The 16,795-nt window shown below is 40.6% G+C and overlaps 1 protein-coding gene across 2 annotated transcripts in view; it reads left to right on the top strand.

The window, feature by feature from the left end:
• The window catches only part of PDE8B (phosphodiesterase 8B), a 371,501-nt gene that overhangs the window by 8,028 nt on the left and 346,678 nt on the right, over positions 1 to 16,795 (top strand). Inside the window, exon 1 of one of the 2 annotated variants that reach the window (XM_074384534.1) lies at positions 1,355 to 1,904. The exons of the other annotated variant lie outside the window; for it this stretch is intronic. The gene's annotated coding sequence lies outside the window, so the exon portion shown is untranslated. Of the gene's footprint in view, positions 1 to 1,354; positions 1,905 to 16,795 lie in introns of those variants that run through there. 2 annotated transcript variants of the gene reach the window in all.

Genomic DNA, 16,795 nt, shown 5'->3' with positions numbered 1-16,795 from the left:
AAATTAGACATGAAACCAGGGGAACAGGGTTGCTGGAATGGGGAGCAAGGGTGGGAAAGACTGACTGGGAAAGTGTTTTTCTCTAGGCTTCATCAGAACCTCAGAATTACGTTTTTTGAGGGAATGGATGCAGTGGCTAGCAGCTGCTTGCAGCTTAGCGGATCTAGGAAAAATTGGAAGATAGTTTGATGAACTGGGAATTATGAGAGTAAAGGTATGGTCCAGCTACTTTTATATGAATATTAATAGGCACAATATGGATTGAAGTTTTGTGGTAATAGGAAGCTCATACAGTGTTGAAGACTCATATATTCTAGCTGTTGGGGACACAGACCCATAAATCATTGATTTAATGCATGCAATTTATTCTGGAGGACAATATCTCATGTTTGCAGGGTATCATCCTCCAAATGGCACTTTCGCTGAAACTTTAAGAGGCTATTCCAATGGTCTATCAGACTAGCTGTTTGTGGAGATTACACACACACACACACACACACATGCACACACACACACACACAACATATATGGGGGACATGTTCAAACCATAGCCATCTTCTGCCGTTTATGATTAGGAAATCATTAACGTATACTTTATGTTTACTTTGTTGGTTGGCGTTTGGCTTGGATACTTATGAAATTTTAAAACTTATCTTTGAGACTGGAAATTTTTACTATAATTATATATGTGAAGTCTCTTTTTGCTTGAAACATAGTGAGCTAAGCTTGGAGTTTATCCTGAGGTAGTTTTAGGCAAGAGAGTGACATGGTGAGAGCTATGTTTTAAATATACCACCTCAGGCAAGCATGGGGGACGTGTTTGGAGAAAGTACAGACTAGAGCTGAGTAGACCAGTTGGACTGTTGGAATATTGTAGGCCAGAACTGAGATATTTTTAAGATTCAGCCTGTTCAATATGTGGCAGAAAGTAATAAACAAGAGAATAGATGGGAGATGGAGCTGGTAAGAAGTTAACTCCAGTGTGGTCTGCGGTTCCCATGTCTCACTGCTGTGTGTTACTGGTCTCAGTGTACTTGGGGAGCCTGAGCTGCTGCGCAGAGGCCTGCATGGCTGGGGTGTCCGATTCTAGGGAATAGTGCTCCCTGGAGTGACCTTTTCTTTCTTTCTTCTTCTTTTTTTTTTTTTTTTTCGAGATGGAGTCTTGCTCTGTCACCCAGGCTGGAGTGCACTGGTGTGATCTCAGCTCACTGCAACCTCTGCCTCCTGGGTTCAAGCAGTTCTCCTGTCTCAGCCTCCCGAGTAGCTAGGACTACAGGCACATACCACCACGCCTGGCTAATTGTTGTATTTTTAGTAGAGATGGGTTTTCACCATATTGGTCAGGCTGGTCTCAAACTCCTGACCTCATGATCCACTTGCCTTGGCCTCTCAGAGTACTAGGCTTATAGGTGTGAGGCACCATGCCTGGACCGGGGTGACCTTTTCTATGTCACTGGAATGAAAGGAAAATACTGGTAGCAGAAAGAAATGGTTCTTTTCCTATCGAAATCCTCAGCAAGGCATTTGATACTGATTTTGGTTTCTCGGAACTGTTAGGAAGAACTGTTATAGAGATTTATCTCAGAATTTCAACTCCTTTTCAGGATGAATTAGTCTACTGCCCAGTATTGCTTTGTTGTGTACACATCTATTTACCATAAATGACTACTACTGTCTGAGAATGGGGGGGCTGGCAGGGGATCCAGGCAGGACCCGCTCACTGCCATCTCACATTTTTCCTCTCCTAGGACTCTAGGATGCCTCATAAAGGCTCATGGTGTACTTTCTGTCTGCTCCACGTAGCTCCCCATTTGTGGTTTCTGTTAATATGCATACAGCTGAATGGATGGCCAAAATCAAAGCTATCTACTGTGACACCCAATGAGAAATGCTTTTGTCTACAGGTAGGAGTACTTTTATTTACTGCTATATCATACTGGGAAGGCGGAGAGGAAATAAAAAGAAAGAAAAGGCAAAGCGGCCGGGCGCAGTGGCTCAAGCCTGTAATCCCAGCACTTTGGGAGGCCGAGGCAGGTGGATCACGAGGTCAAGAGATCGAGACCATCCCGGTCAACATGGTGAAACCCCGTCTCTACTAAAAATACAAAAAAGTAGCTGGGCATGGTGGCACATGCCTGTAATCCGAGCTACTCAGGAGGCTGAGGCAGGAGAATTGCCTGAACCCAGGAGGCGGAGGTTGCGGTGAGCCCAGATCACGCCATTGCACTCCAGCCTGGGTAACAAGAGCGAAACTCCGTCTCAAAAAAAAAAAAAAAAAAAAAAAAAAAAAAAAAAAAAAAAGAAAAGGCAAAGCAATAGGACCTACAGTGGTACAGGCCTTCTTGTTCTGACATCTCTACTAGGGTCCCTGAATGAGGCTTATACTTGGGAAAGCAGAGGACAAACCCCGTGGGAGGGGATTTGGAAAAGACCGAGGAGGCAGCTCTTGTACAGAGAGCCTTGTCTCCAGGGAGCACCGCTCCACTGGTGCACCTGTTCAAAGTGCTGATGGCCTTGGGGTTGGGCTCCCTCCTGCTTGTTTAAAGGACTGGCATGACTGGCTAGAGTGGACATCTAGAGGCTTATCCCACTGGGATTTCAGGGTTCTCACTGTCCAAGTGTAGTCAGGGTTGATATGATCTGACCCTGGTGTTCAGACATCCACACAAGTTTCAGAGTGTTTACAAACTCTTTTTGCCAAAGGAAAAATAAACTTGCCTAGAAGAGCTGGTTTAGCTGTTTTCTGTGATACTTACAAAAAGCAATAGCAAGCCCCAACTCCCAACCATTCAAAAATTCTTTTTTTTTTTTTTTTTTTTTTTTGAGACAGGGTCTCACTGTGTTGCCCAGGCTGGAGTACAATGGCATGATCATAGCTCATTGCAGCCTTGACCTCCTGGGCTCAAGTGATCCTCCTGCCTCAGCCTCCCTAGTAGCTGAGACCACAGGCACGTATCACCATGCCTGCCTGATTTTTTTTTTTTTTTTTTTTTTTTTGGTAGAGATGGGGTCATGCCATGTTGCCCAGGCTGGTCTTGAACTTCTGGGCTCAAGCTATCCTCCCGCCTCAGTCTCACAAAGTGATGGGATTACAGGAGTGAGTCACTGCACCTGGTCAGTTTTTTCTTTTGCCTCTCTTTTGCAATAGGAGAGAAGCAAATCCTTATCTGAGTGTGTGGCTTGGGGGCACAAGCAGATCTAGGGTTTATCGCTCTGTCCTCAGAGGAACTATCAGCATGCTGTTGCTTTTGGTGTTGGCTGGCACCACTCAGGATGATCCAGCCTGCCTGCCTGATTTATGCTTTAGTTAATCTGAAATCCTCCTCTCTGCCCAACCAAACCTCCTACTCATTCACTGAGTCATCACCCTTATGAAAACTACTTAGATTATGCTATGTTTTAAGGAGCTCTCCCTCATCTAAGTTTCTCTTGAACTCCAAGTTAGTGCCGTTCACCTGACACATTGTTTCTCAGAAGCCAGCCTTGCCTTCACAGCTCAACTAGAATGATCTCAGTGGCAGGAATGAGATATCATACATTTCCCACATAAAGCCTAGCACAATGCTGGGCAACGAGTGGGTCTCAGTGAATCCTTGGAGTGACTGAAAACTTGCCATTAAAAGCATGTCCTGCATAGGTACTTGCATGAGGTGCTTAGAGTAGTCACATTTATAGAAATAAAAAGCAGAATGGTAGCTGCCAGAGGCTGGAGGCTGGGGGAGAAATGGAGAGTCGTTGTTTAATGGGTACAGACTTTCAGGTTGGGAAGGTAAAGATGTTCTGGAGATGCATGGTGGTGGTGATGGTGGCACAGCATGAATGTACTTAATGCCACCAAATTGTCCACCTAAAAAGGTCAATTTTATTTTATGTATATTTTACCACAATAAAGTTTCTTTTTTAAAAAGCCTATTCTATAGAAATTTGAGGGTCTTCTCTAAGTCCACCCTCAGCTGCCCTCCCTGGTGCCCACGTGCAGATACCATGTCGTGTGCAAGTGAAATGCCCAGTTGGGTTGTCATATTGGGAAGGCCCCAGATACTGGGCTCAGCTTCCCACTTGTGAGCTCCATTTTTTTTTTTTTAAACATGGGGTCATTTGCAGCAGGCTTTTAGTTTAGAGCTGTTTTTGTAGTTCCCATCTACACAAGGAGGATTAGGAAAGAGTCCAGATCTAGAGCAAGCAAGGTTATAGCTTCCCTAGGGTAATGGAGAAAAGCTTAGTGAGATTACTTGACATCTCACAGCCTCCAATTTAGTTGGATTTTGTTTTTCATCTGTAAAATGAAGATTACGATAGTCCCTATCTCCTTAGGTTGCTGTGGGGATTAAATGAAGCGAATTGCGTTAAATACCTTGCAGAGTGCCCGAGGCAGAGCAGGAGCTAGGAAGCATTTTTCATTATTTATCAATGGCAGCTGAGAATTCTTGGATTCTGTGACTCCAGCTTGGGTTCCAGAAGGACAGAAGCAGCCCACAGGGCTCCTGACACAGGGTCTTTTCTATAGTGTGTGATCCTACCTGTAACAAAACCCCTGGGAGGCACCAGGTTGGTGGCTGGGGAAACAAACTGGCCCAGATCATCTGGGATTTCTCAGTCAGCCTTTCCCCACTCATCCAGAAACGCAGCCAGGCCTGGGCCCCCAGGTTTCCTGCAGTGCTCTCTTTCTTTAGTTCACATTTGAAAAATCTTGAGAAAGGACTTGAAGAGACCCACTTGGTGGATTTATCACCCGCGTGGCCACGGTGCCAGCATCCACTTGACCACGTGGTCAGAGTAGGGATGGCAGCTTTCCCTGTGAAGAGGAAAAATGAGGCATCCACCCTGCACTGAACTACATGCCTTGGGCAAGCCAGAGAGAAAGCCGCTGTGGCCCCACTGCCATCTTGCTCTTCAGTGACTAATGCCCTATATGCCATGATATCTGTTTGCAAAGAAAAGATGACTTATGTTTCTTCTTTTGAAAGGGAGTTGAGCACATTGATCTTAAGGCTTTCCAAGTTAGCATCTAAAATTAGTTGACCTTGGTTTAATAGGGAGAAATTGATCAGGTTATGGAAATGAAAAATGAAAACGCTTAATGAAAAATACTTGAAATAAATTCAAGGCCACATTAACCTTTAATTTATACTTCCTCCTAAAAGCTATTTTTACACTCCTATTTACTAGTATGATATGTGGTAGTTATTTTTCCTCTATGACTCAATAAGACGGGATATTTTTTCTCCTTTCTTCAAATAGTTCTCAATTCGGATATGACACAGAGTTCCCATTTTCTTCATAAATTACATATTTATAGTACACGGGAATAGCAGGAATGCTGGTATATCTCTTTAAAGTACTTCTGTATTTGAATTATAGAGAAAATGACTTAATGGGAGTCTGAACTTTGGGCACTCTTGATGTAGATGGAGCAGAGCCGGGAGCAGAACTCCGTGTTCCAGGCCTAGGCACTGTCTGTTCTGAACATGAGCCTGCCACTGCCAACTGTGTGTGCGTGGGGAAGGGTGAGGGGGAAGGGTGGGCATGAGCAGCCAGGATCAAAGGTCCTGTGGTGGTGAGAACGAAGCTTGGACATCCTGCATCTTGGATTCTGTTCTGCTGTTTACTGGCTCTGAAAGCTTGAGACACCTTCTTAGTCTTTCTGGTCCTTTTGCTTTTTCCTCTGCAAACTCGGTAACAGGAATTACACTTAGGGTTATTAAAAGAATTGAATAAGGTAAGGCATGGAAAGCTTCCACCCTAGTGTTTTCACTGACAGAGTCATCAATTAAAAAAATGCCTGCCATTTCAGAGACTTCTAAACAGGACAAGTGTCTTCTGTTCCTTACACCCTTCTTCCCCTTCCCTTTGGAAGCCTGGCAGCTGAGGACAGCAAGCTCTCTACTTGGAAGGAGGTGCCCTTCCTTCCCCACAGAAAGCTAAGGAGTCGGGGGAGCACAGAGCAGGCCCTTAAGCCTACCTCCATCCCAGGCTTCCTGTAGAGGTTTATGCGGGGTCAATTCCTCTTCCACACAGCAAGGAACCACGTGAAGGCTTGAGAAGCTGAAGTACGAATTTGCCGGGAGGGAGCTCTGTATAGCAGATGTTCCCTTTTTAACCCTGTACCCAACGTGAAATGGGCAGTGCTATGGTTCAAATGTTTGTGTCTCTCCAAAATAAGCATAAACTCTGTTACATTTACCATTTCATATTTTTGATGGCATTGTATATCCTCAATGCAATAATAATATGAAAGAGGTGGGACCTTTAGGAGGTGATTAAGTCATAAGACTCCTTCCTGGTGAATGGATTAAGGCCCTTATAAAAGAGACTTTTCGGGGTCTTCATCCTTTTTCCCCTTCTGCCTTCTGCCATGTGAGGACTGAATAATTACCCACTCCAGAGGACACAGCAGAAAGTCGCCATCTTGGAAGCAAAGAGCAGCCTCTCTAGACACTGAATCTGCTGGCTCCTTGATAATGGACTTCCCAGGGTCCAGAACTCTGCAAAATAAATTTCTATGGTTTACAAAGTACTCAGTCTGTGGTATTTTGTTATATCAGCAGGAAGGGACTGAGAGAAAAGCAGCTAGTTGAGGCTTTGGGAATTTGGATGTCTTTTTGTTTTCTGTTTTTGGTTTTAGTGAACCTTTTTGCAATATATTGTAGATACTTAGTGTACAATAAAATGCTTCCATTTAAAATATACAGTTTGGTAGGCTTTAGAAAATGTATACAACCATCAAGACACAGAATGTTTTCATAACCCTTTTTCTTGTATCCTGTTGCAGTAAATATCCCCTTCTCCCCACCCCCAGGCAACCCCGAATCTGCTTTCTATCACTATAGAAAATTTTGCGTTTTCTAGAATTTTGTTTAGAGGGAATGTGTCAGGCTTTCATTTATCATAATGCTTTTGAGATTGATCCGTATTTTGCATATATCAGTGGATTCTTTTCATTGCTAAGTTTCATTTTATTATATAGATACACTGTAATTTCTTGATCAATTATCTGTTAACGGACATTTGGATTGTTTCTAGTTTTGGTGTATTTTGTATAAACTGACAGTTCCTGACTTATTAAAGTTCAACTTTAAGATAATGTGAAAGCGATACACATTCAGTAGAATTCATACTTCAAGTACCCATACAACCATTCTGATTTTCACTTTCAGTACATTATTTAATAAATTATAATCATGTGAGATATTCAACACTTTATTATAAAATAGGCTTGTGTTAGATGATTTTGCCTAGCCGTAAGCCAATGTAAATGTTCTGAGTACATTTAATGTAGGCTAAGCTAAGCTATGATGTCTGCTAGGTTAGGTGTAGTAAACGCACTTTTGATTTATGATATTTTCAACATATGATGGCTTTATTGGGACATAATTATGTCGTAAAGAAGCCAAGGAGCATCTTTATATTAAAAAGCTGTTGTAAACATCTGTGTACAAGTCTTTTTGTAGATAGATGTTCTTATTTCTTTTGGATAAATACCTGGAGTGGGATTGCTAGATCACATGGTAAATATGTGTTTAAATTTATGAGAACCTGACAATGTATTTTCCAAAGTAACAGTAACATTTTATACTCCTAGCAGGATTGTCTGGAAGTTCCAGGTGCTCACATCCTCACTGACACTTAGTATTACCTGTCTCTTTAATTTTGGTTGTTCTAGTTGGTGTGAAATGGTATCTTGGTTTAGTTTTAATGTGCATTTTCCTAATGCCTAATGAAATTTTCCTTAGTCTAATGGCTAAAAAAGTTGGAGTCTTTCCGTGTGCTTATTAGTCATTCATATATCTTATTTAGCAAAGGGTCTTTTCAAATAGCTTGCTTATATTTAATTGGTCTGTCTTCACAGTTGAGATGTATTAGTTCTTTTTTTCTTTTTGAGGTGGAGTTTCGCTCTTGTTACCCGGGCTGGAGTGCAATGGCGCGATCTCGGCTCACCACAACCTCTGCCTCCTGGGTTCAGGCAATTCTCCTGCCTCAGCCTCCTGAGTAGCTGGGATTACAGGCACGCGCCACCATGCCCAGCTAATGTTTTGTATTTTTAGTAGAGACGGGGTTTCACCATGTTGACCAGGATGGTCTCCATCTCTTGACCTCGTGATCCACCTGCTTCGGCCTCCCAAAGTGCTGGGATTATAGGCTTGAGCCACCGCGCCCGGCCTGTATTAGTTCTTTACCTATTCAACATACAAGTCCTTTGTTAGATATATGTTTGCAAATATTTTTTCCCATTCTGTGCTTTCTCTTTCATCTTCCTAATAGTGTTTTTCAATGAGAAAAATTATTAATTTTATAAAAGCCCATTTGACCAATTATGTTTTTAATAGTTTGTGGGTTTTATACTCTATTCAAGAACTATTTGTCACACTAAAGTTGCAAAGATTTTCTCCTAGGTTTTCTTCTAGGAGTTTTACGGTTTTCACTTTTCCATGTTGTCTGTTTTACAATTTGAACTAATTGTTGGGTATGGTGCGAGGAAAAGGCCAACACCGAGATCTTTTGCCAGGAATGTCCCAGGACCATTTGCTGAAGCATCCCTTTTCCCCCGTTGAAATGACTTGGCACAAAAATCGCTTGACCATGTATATGTGGGTCTATTTCTGGACTGTCTCTGCCATATTGATTACATAGCTATCTTTTGGCCGTTACCACATCTTGATTACTATAGTCTTATAGAAAGTATTAAAATTGCTTTGGTTATTCTAAATCATTTTAATTTCCACATAGAGTTTAGAATCTGCTTGTCAAGTTTTAAAAAAGATCTGCTGAATTTTTGACAGGGATTATGTTCAATATGTGAGCCAATTTGGGGAGGAGGATCTCCATCGTAACAATACTGGATCTTCAGATCCATGAACATGATTTGTGCCTCCATTTAATTAGGTCTTATTTAAGTTTTTAGCAATGTTTTATAGTTTTCAGTGTACAGATCTTACATAAACTTTGTTACATTTACCCCAAACTATGGCATATTTTTTGACGGCATTGTACATGAAATTGTATCTTTCATTTTATTTTTCAAATGTCCATTGCTGGTATATAGTAATACAATTGAGTTTATACATTCACCTTGTATCCTATGACTTTGCTAAATTCAACTGTTTCATTCTAGTAGCTATTTTTCCTCCTTAGATTCCTTAGGATTTTCTAACATAAAAATGTTATCTGTGAAAAAAGATGCTTTTATTATTTTCTTGTCTAATATCTGTGCCTTTTCTTTCTTTTTCATGCCTTTTTTGCAATGGTTAGAACTTTGAGTGCAATATCAAATAGAACTGATGAGAGAGGGTATCCTTGTCTGTTCACTCCCTTAGGGAGAAGTATTCAGTCTTTCCCTAATAAGTACAACAGTTAGCTACAGGCTCTTTGTAGATATCCTAAAATGTAGTCTGCTTTTAAATATTATCATGGTCTGGCAATTCTAGACAAAGCCAATGATAAAATACTTATCACTCTGAAAATATCTTTTGTTGGTCTGAGTTCCAAATAATTGCTGGAATTACTTCTGAGTTTGATTAACATGTATCTAACCTTCAAATTTACATATTTGCATCAATTATCATTTAGTAATTGTATTCTACATGGAAGTCAATTGAGAGAATTCCTAGTTATACAGGGAATGCTTATTCCCCTTCCCCTCCTACCACTGCCCCACACACTGACCCAGCTGCACGCTTTCTTTGGAGAAGAATTTGTAACAGATCAAAGTCATTCCAGCTTCCTTCATGGGTAGTTTGTGCCTCTAACCCCTGGGATGCACATATTCCTGCATTTACACTGCAGAGTCCAAAGAAACAATTATAGCACTGGGATTGCAAAGATAAGAAACAAAACCTTACTTGCTTCACTTCTATCATCTGTATGATTCCTTGGAGTTTTTGGGTTTGTGTTTAGAATGTAAAACAGTGAAACTGTAAGATATACTATTTTTGTTACGTAAGGGCAAATTTTTATTCATATATGAAATATTTTGAGTGATAATCTTAAAATTGATATTTAGTCATTTAAAACTCTATTCTTGTTATTTGTTATTTAATTATAACATTATTCATTTCTATACAGGCCATTATATAGGTCTAAGGTTTTTTCCCTTTAAAAATACATTAATGCAGACCAGGCATGTGGTTCATGCCCTTAATCTTAGCACTTTGGGAGGCTGAGGCAGGCAGATCACTTAAGGCCAGGATTTGAGACCAGCCTGGGTAACATGGCAAAACCCTGTCTCTTAAAAATACGAAAATTAGCTGGGCATGGTGGCATGTGCCTGTAGTCACAGCTGTTCTGGAGGCTAAGGCACAAGAATCACTTGAACACTGGAGGTGGAGGTTGCAGTGAGCCAAAATTGCACCACTGCATTCCAGCCTGGGTGACAGAGCAAGACTCTGTCTCAAAATGTACATATATGTGAATGCAATGAAAAAATATCAATCGTTACTTTTGCTGTAATATCTTATTTTTTATTTTTTACTTTGTGTAAAGTTAAAAAAAAAAAGATCTTTACCACATTCAACAAAAGGTAACTTTTATTGTCAGCATTGCTTTTTTGGTTATTGTTATGATTCATTTCACTTCATGATTATTTAGTATAGAGAAGACAGGTTTGCTCCAGGGGTTGGGTATGCTCCTTCAACCATGGATAAGATAGAGCCTGTGCAGGTCCAGTCCGAGGCAATTGTCAGCCCACAGACCATCCTACAAGTCAGATAGAGTGGAGTTTGGTTGATTTCGTCTGATTATTTGTCTTCTAGGGAATATTTTGAGTTTTGTTCTGAGGCAGAGGCACAGATAAAACAGATAGATTAATGATGCATAGCCGTGAAATGATTTTGCAAAGTTCTATCAGCAAACCCTGCACTGAGAGTCAGGACTCTGCCCTGTCACCATGTTATCTACTTTCTAGCCCTTGGGTTGAATGAGACAATCTTAATGATTTCTTCTGGTCCTGAAATTCAATGAGTCTCTTATCCCACTATGAAATATAAAGGGTTAATATTACCTTTGTTTTTGTGGTTTGTATTAATGAACAAAGAGGAAGCTCTGTAAACTTTGACCAGTGGGGCAGAAGGAGAGCAAGACAGTTGAATATTTAAAAATGTTCTAAAGGCAGATTCAAGAGTCTTGTCCTCAGCTATTTGAACTGGGCTTACCATCATTGACCTTATACCTCATTCCCAAGGCTATGGGATCTTTATTAAGTTAAATGGCAGAAGACAGACTCCAGTGGTGGCTAACCATTGATATATCTGCCCTTCTGCTCAAACCCATCTCTGCCTGGGAATTTTTAGTGTGCTCAGACAGTAGAGGCAGAGACCCATGCCCAATGTTGTCCCGTTACTGGCAAAGCCAGGTATACCAGAGGTGAGAGCACTGTGTTCACGGATCACCTGCATTAGAATCATGGAATCCTTCCAAACCTACTAAATCTAAAGACAGGGCCCAGGTATCTGCTGTAAACATATTTATATGATGATTAGTATAATGCATTCTGAAGTCTGAGCACCATTCCTATGGAAGAATGACCAGGAGACTGAGGATTTTAAAGTGGTTCAAAGCTGATACAATAGAAATGAGTCACTAAAACATAGTTTACTGCCTTTTTATTTCACAGTATCTTTTTTTTTTTTTTTTTTTTTTTTGAGATGGAGTCTCACTGTGTCACCCAGGCTGGAGTGCAGTGGTGCGATTTTGGCTCACTGTAACCTTTGCCTCCCAGGTTCAAGTGATCCTCCTGCCTCAGCCTTCCAAATAGGTGGGGTTACAAGCATGCATTACCATGCCCCAGTAATTTTTGTTGTTGTTGTTGTTGTTAGTAGAGACAGGGTTTTACCATGTTGACCAGGCTGGTCTTGAACTCTTGACTTCCAGTCATCTGCCCACCTCAGCCTCCCATGTTGCTGGGATTACAGGTGTGAGCCACCACATCCATCCTTACAATATCTTTAATTATTAAATAGCCAGTGCTTTTTTTCTCCAAACTAGTCATTCTTCAAAATCAGGAGATGTCATTTTAAGTAGCATCAAGTGCTGTGAGATAGATGTGACTGATATGATAAATTATAAGGTGACATTCATCACATGGAATCCATGGCCTGAATGAAAGGTTAGGAAAACTATGGGTTTCTAATGAGAAAGTCAAGTTTAATTAATTACCCTCTGAATAGATTTGCATTGGGGGTTTGGCTGCTAAAGCTTAATAGCTAATTCCAAAGACTGCCAGTGTATAGTGGGTAATCTGCATCCCCAATTTCATGTTAGAGATGTCATAATTGCTGTATATCACAGGACAGCAAGGCAGAGCAAATGGGCACATGCTGCAGTTTTCTAGAGGCATCCCATAATACTGCTCTGAGAGTTGAAGGAAGGGTCCCGGTTGTCAACCACAAACTGTGGTGAAGTAAGCAGTTTCAAGTAATGCTACATACCCAATTGCCTTTGAATCACAGAACCAGAGAGACTACTGGCTGGCCTCTAGCTGATCCCCTTCCACTAGGCGGTTGATGGATCCAGTTATTTCAGACAATACCATCACCATCTTCCCCTATCCTTCCAACTCTATCTCCTATTCAGCCAGTTTCCTTAATAGATATCAGGCAGGGTTCCTGCAATTCACCATATTGAAAACATCTGGCAAAATTCAACACTCATTCATGATAAAATGTTATCACCAATCTTAGAATAGAAGAGGACTCAACCTGAGAAAGGGCATGTACAGGTAACATTGTACTGAATGCTACATGACAATGTTTTTCCCTTAATATTGAAAAATCACTTTGGTTGCAGAATGAAGAATGGATTGTGGAGAGATGGGTAAAAGTCAATGATGTAATTGCATATGGCAATAGTTCAGGTCAAGATGAGAGCTTAGACTTGGATGGCAGCAATATAAATGACAGGTGTTTAGGAAGACTGAGCTCATTCACAAGTTGGTGATTATTCACAAATTGAGGGAGAGATCTACTAGGTATTAGCTTACTCAGCTGGATGGATGGTGCTGCCATTCATTGGCAGGAAAATTAGGATGATTTTCTCTATACCATGGTCCCCAAAAGTCATTTAGAAGAGTCTGATATCTGTAGAAGATATCTGTATTCAGAATGGAGGTGAGGTATTTTCAATTATATCGAACTATGTTTACATACACAGGGCTTCCTGACTGCAGGTAGTAATTGAAGAAAAAAGCAGGTCTTATGAAATAAATGACTGGAAAGACATGTCAATACCGAAATACTGGAGAAGAGGGGAGAATGATATATTTCAAGGTGCTCTAGAACAAAGCTCTTTGACATATTATTTGGTTTAAGTATTACCACAGCCATATGAGGTAGAATTTTTCCAATACCTGTTTTTAGATGATTTGAGTACCAATTTATTAAGTGATTTGTCCAAACCGATTCAATGGCGAAAGAGGTTTTTAAATTTAAATCTCCTGATTTCAGTGTACCTAATCTTTTCAATGCTACAGTAAAAGTTAGTTTCAGCTAAGAAGAGAGTCATTGGAAGGAATTCAGGTCTGCAGACTGGGTCCTCTCTGATACGCTATTTCTCTTTTCTCTAACCCGGCTAAATCCTACTCATCCTTTGAGGCTCTGTTCAGATTGTTCATCTGTAAATCTTTTGCACCCATGCCTGCTGACTGATTACTTCCATTAAAAAAAAAATTAAACTATATGTTATTTAATGTAATATGTTAAAGCAGTATAATTTCAACATGCTATCAATATAAAAATGATATTTCACATTTTTCTCTACCACATATTTGAAATCCAGCATGTATTTTATACTTACAATGAATCAAAGTTGGAAGTAGTCTCAATTCCAGTGCTTAGTGGCTAGTGGCTACTGTACTGGAAAGCAGAGGTCTATAGTCTAACCCCTTCGAACCTTCAGTGTGATACCTTAAAATGTGCAAAAAGAGGTGCATAATAGTTGATCCAAATTAAATAATGCTCTGTTAAGTTGGGAAGCGAAAGACAAAATATCTTAGCATTTAGACCTTTTCTGATTACCGGTGAGACATTTTGCTGTGGTTGAAGAATGGCTATGCAAATCTTTTTGACATCAGTTTTACAAATAACTTTGCAGAGTGGTTTCCTCTTTCCATTACCTCGTTGAAAGTCTGTCTGGGCACCTGGTTATTTTGCTCTCTTTCCCCACTTAAGAGTTGTTCATTCTGCCATTCAGTAAATACCTGTTGACACTTTATTGACCAAATGTGCTAGATGCAGGATGTCAAAGATATCCCATGTCTGCTTTCACAAAGCTTCCAAAGCAGTGATAAAGAGAAAGAGGGTGAAAAACATGTGAAAACACATGTTTGTGTTTTATTTGACAGTTATCACTCTGTGTCAACTATTTGTTTGAATATTAGTTTGCCCCTTTCTTTAACTGGAGTGAGAGGAATGGACTTTATTTTCTAATTATTTTTATCTTCTTGGGACCTAGCTGAATGCCTTAATAAATGTGCCTGGAATTCACTGCAATGGATGAATAAAAAAAGTGCTGTTTTCTAGAACAGAGAGCCCTACAAAGTATACTAGGAATATAAAGAAACATTTCATCTTCCCAATGGAGAATAGAAAGGAATATAAGGCAGAGGGGACATATGGTCCAGGTCTTGAAGGACTTGACATAAATTGAAGACGCTGGTAAGAAGGAAATTTGAGGGAAAGAATGAATAGGAGTTTTCAGATGAGAAAGTTTGGGAGTAGAAGTACATCACTTGTGATGGGGACTCTGTGAACATTTACTTATTAAATAGAAATAGGTAGAGGAGAGAACCTGAAGGACCTGAGGATGCTCTAATTTGTGGAGTTAGAAATGGAGGGAGTGAAGGGTGGTGGCACAGCTGCAGGAACGTGGAAAAAAGTGACAGCCACATGTTGCCGTTGTTGCCATTTTAAAGCAAAACAACACAACAGCAACCACCGTCTCGGTGCTGGAAGGTACAGTATTGTGTCCTCTTCTCTTTGCTTTGGGATAATGCCTACTCATTCTTTGTATCTTCTTGGGACCTAGCAGAATGCTTTAATAAATACATGTGGAATCCCCTGCAATGGATGAATAAACGTGTTAGTGACAATACAAATAAATTAATATATTAATATTATTAAATTAATAATAAATGAATAAATATGTGATAATGAACTTAATGATTCCATAATCGCTCATTAACTTGACAATTTCATGCAGGAAAGTTTATGGGCAGCGTGAAAAATAAGAAACCTAGCAGAGTGATATGCTTTTATTTTACTATCATTTGTATAAAGGAAGACAAATATGCCACTAATACCCTTCTAACTTGATAGAACAGTATCGCAAGGACTTGTGCTGTTTAGAAAAAGAGACCCATCAATGAGTAACTTGTCCCCTGGGCAAATTACCATGTAAGACAATCAAAGTCACAGATTTTCATAGGTTCTGTTTCTAGGAAGACAGAAATTTTCAGTCTTCAGAGTCTGAGAAGATCAAGTTCTTCAATTTCTCTCTCTCTCTCTCTCTCTCTCTCTCTATATATATATATATATATATATATATAATTTTTTTTTTTTTTTTTTTTTGAGACAGAGTCTCTGTCACTCAGGCTGGAGTGCACTGGCGCCATCTCTGCAACCTCTGCCTCCTGGGTTCAAGTGATTCTCCTGCCTCAGCCTTCCAAATAGCTGGGATTACCAGCACATGCCACCTCACCTGGCTAACTTCTGTATTTTTAGTAGAGACAGAGTTTTGCCATGTTGGCCAGGCTGGTGTTGAGCGCCTGACCTGAAGTGATCCACCCACCTTGACCTTCCAAAGTGCTGGGATTACAGGCGTGAGCCATTGCACCCAGCCTCTCAAATTACAGTTCTAAGGACACAGTTTTAATAGAGAAAACAAACTGAAAAACGTTAGAAATATCCACCCACCTCTATATTGTACAGCAAAGTAAATTGATACTCTCTAAAAGTTCCAAGTTGAGAGCAAATGTAAGCCTGTACAGCCCAACTTTTCCAGTAAACAGAAATCAAGAAAGCAGTAGGATTTTTACTGAATACTAGTGAAAAAAGAGCACAGTATTAATCTTCCACATAAACAAGGTCACACGGAAGCATGAGAAAACCCCCAAAGTTGCCCTGTTGGTGTTTCTTGATGGAACCCTTCTCTAAGTATCATATCTGACACTCCAACTCCCATCAGTTCCCCCATCGGAATCCTGAGAAAAGCATTTCTTTCTCTACCACCACTGCCAGAGTGAGTCTCCTTTCCCCCAGGCTCTCAGCCACTCCCACTTCCCTTCTAGGCCCGTTTCCACGTGGCTCATTTCTGCCTCTGGCCTTTTGTTCAGCTTTCCCTGCTTGGGGCACCCACCTTAATCCCTTTAGTTCTTCCACCCATTCTGAACTATTGGAGAAATCACCTTTCATCTAGATTCATTTCCTCTGAACCCTCTAGGCCTTGCTAAGGGGCGGATAGAGGTTAGAGTGAGAGCAGAGGGGGCAAAAGGTTCTGGTAGGCTGTGTTTCAGGACAAGCGCTCTGTGTCTGGAAATGGTACAGAGAGCCACATTAAACAGAAAGGTTTGCTTTTGTGGATGTTTCTGTTATATATGCATTTTTTGTTAATGAAAGAGAAGAGAAAGTGTACTTCCCCGGCACTCAGTCACGTTCAGGATGAGGAAGGCAGACCAACAGGAACTGAGGTTTTGTGTGAACTCGCTGATTGAGACTGATCTTTACCTTTACCATGAGGACAGGGTCTCACTGTCACCCCAACCACTTGCCTGACAGTATGGTTCCTGGGTGCTGGGGGACAGGGATAA

Source organism: Saimiri boliviensis, chromosome 1 (assembly GCF_048565385.1).
Source record: "Saimiri boliviensis isolate mSaiBol1 chromosome 1, mSaiBol1.pri, whole genome shotgun sequence".
NCBI classification, from domain to species: Eukaryota; Metazoa; Chordata; class Mammalia; order Primates; family Cebidae; genus Saimiri; species Saimiri boliviensis.
This window is presented reverse-complemented; position numbering and strand designations above follow the sequence as displayed.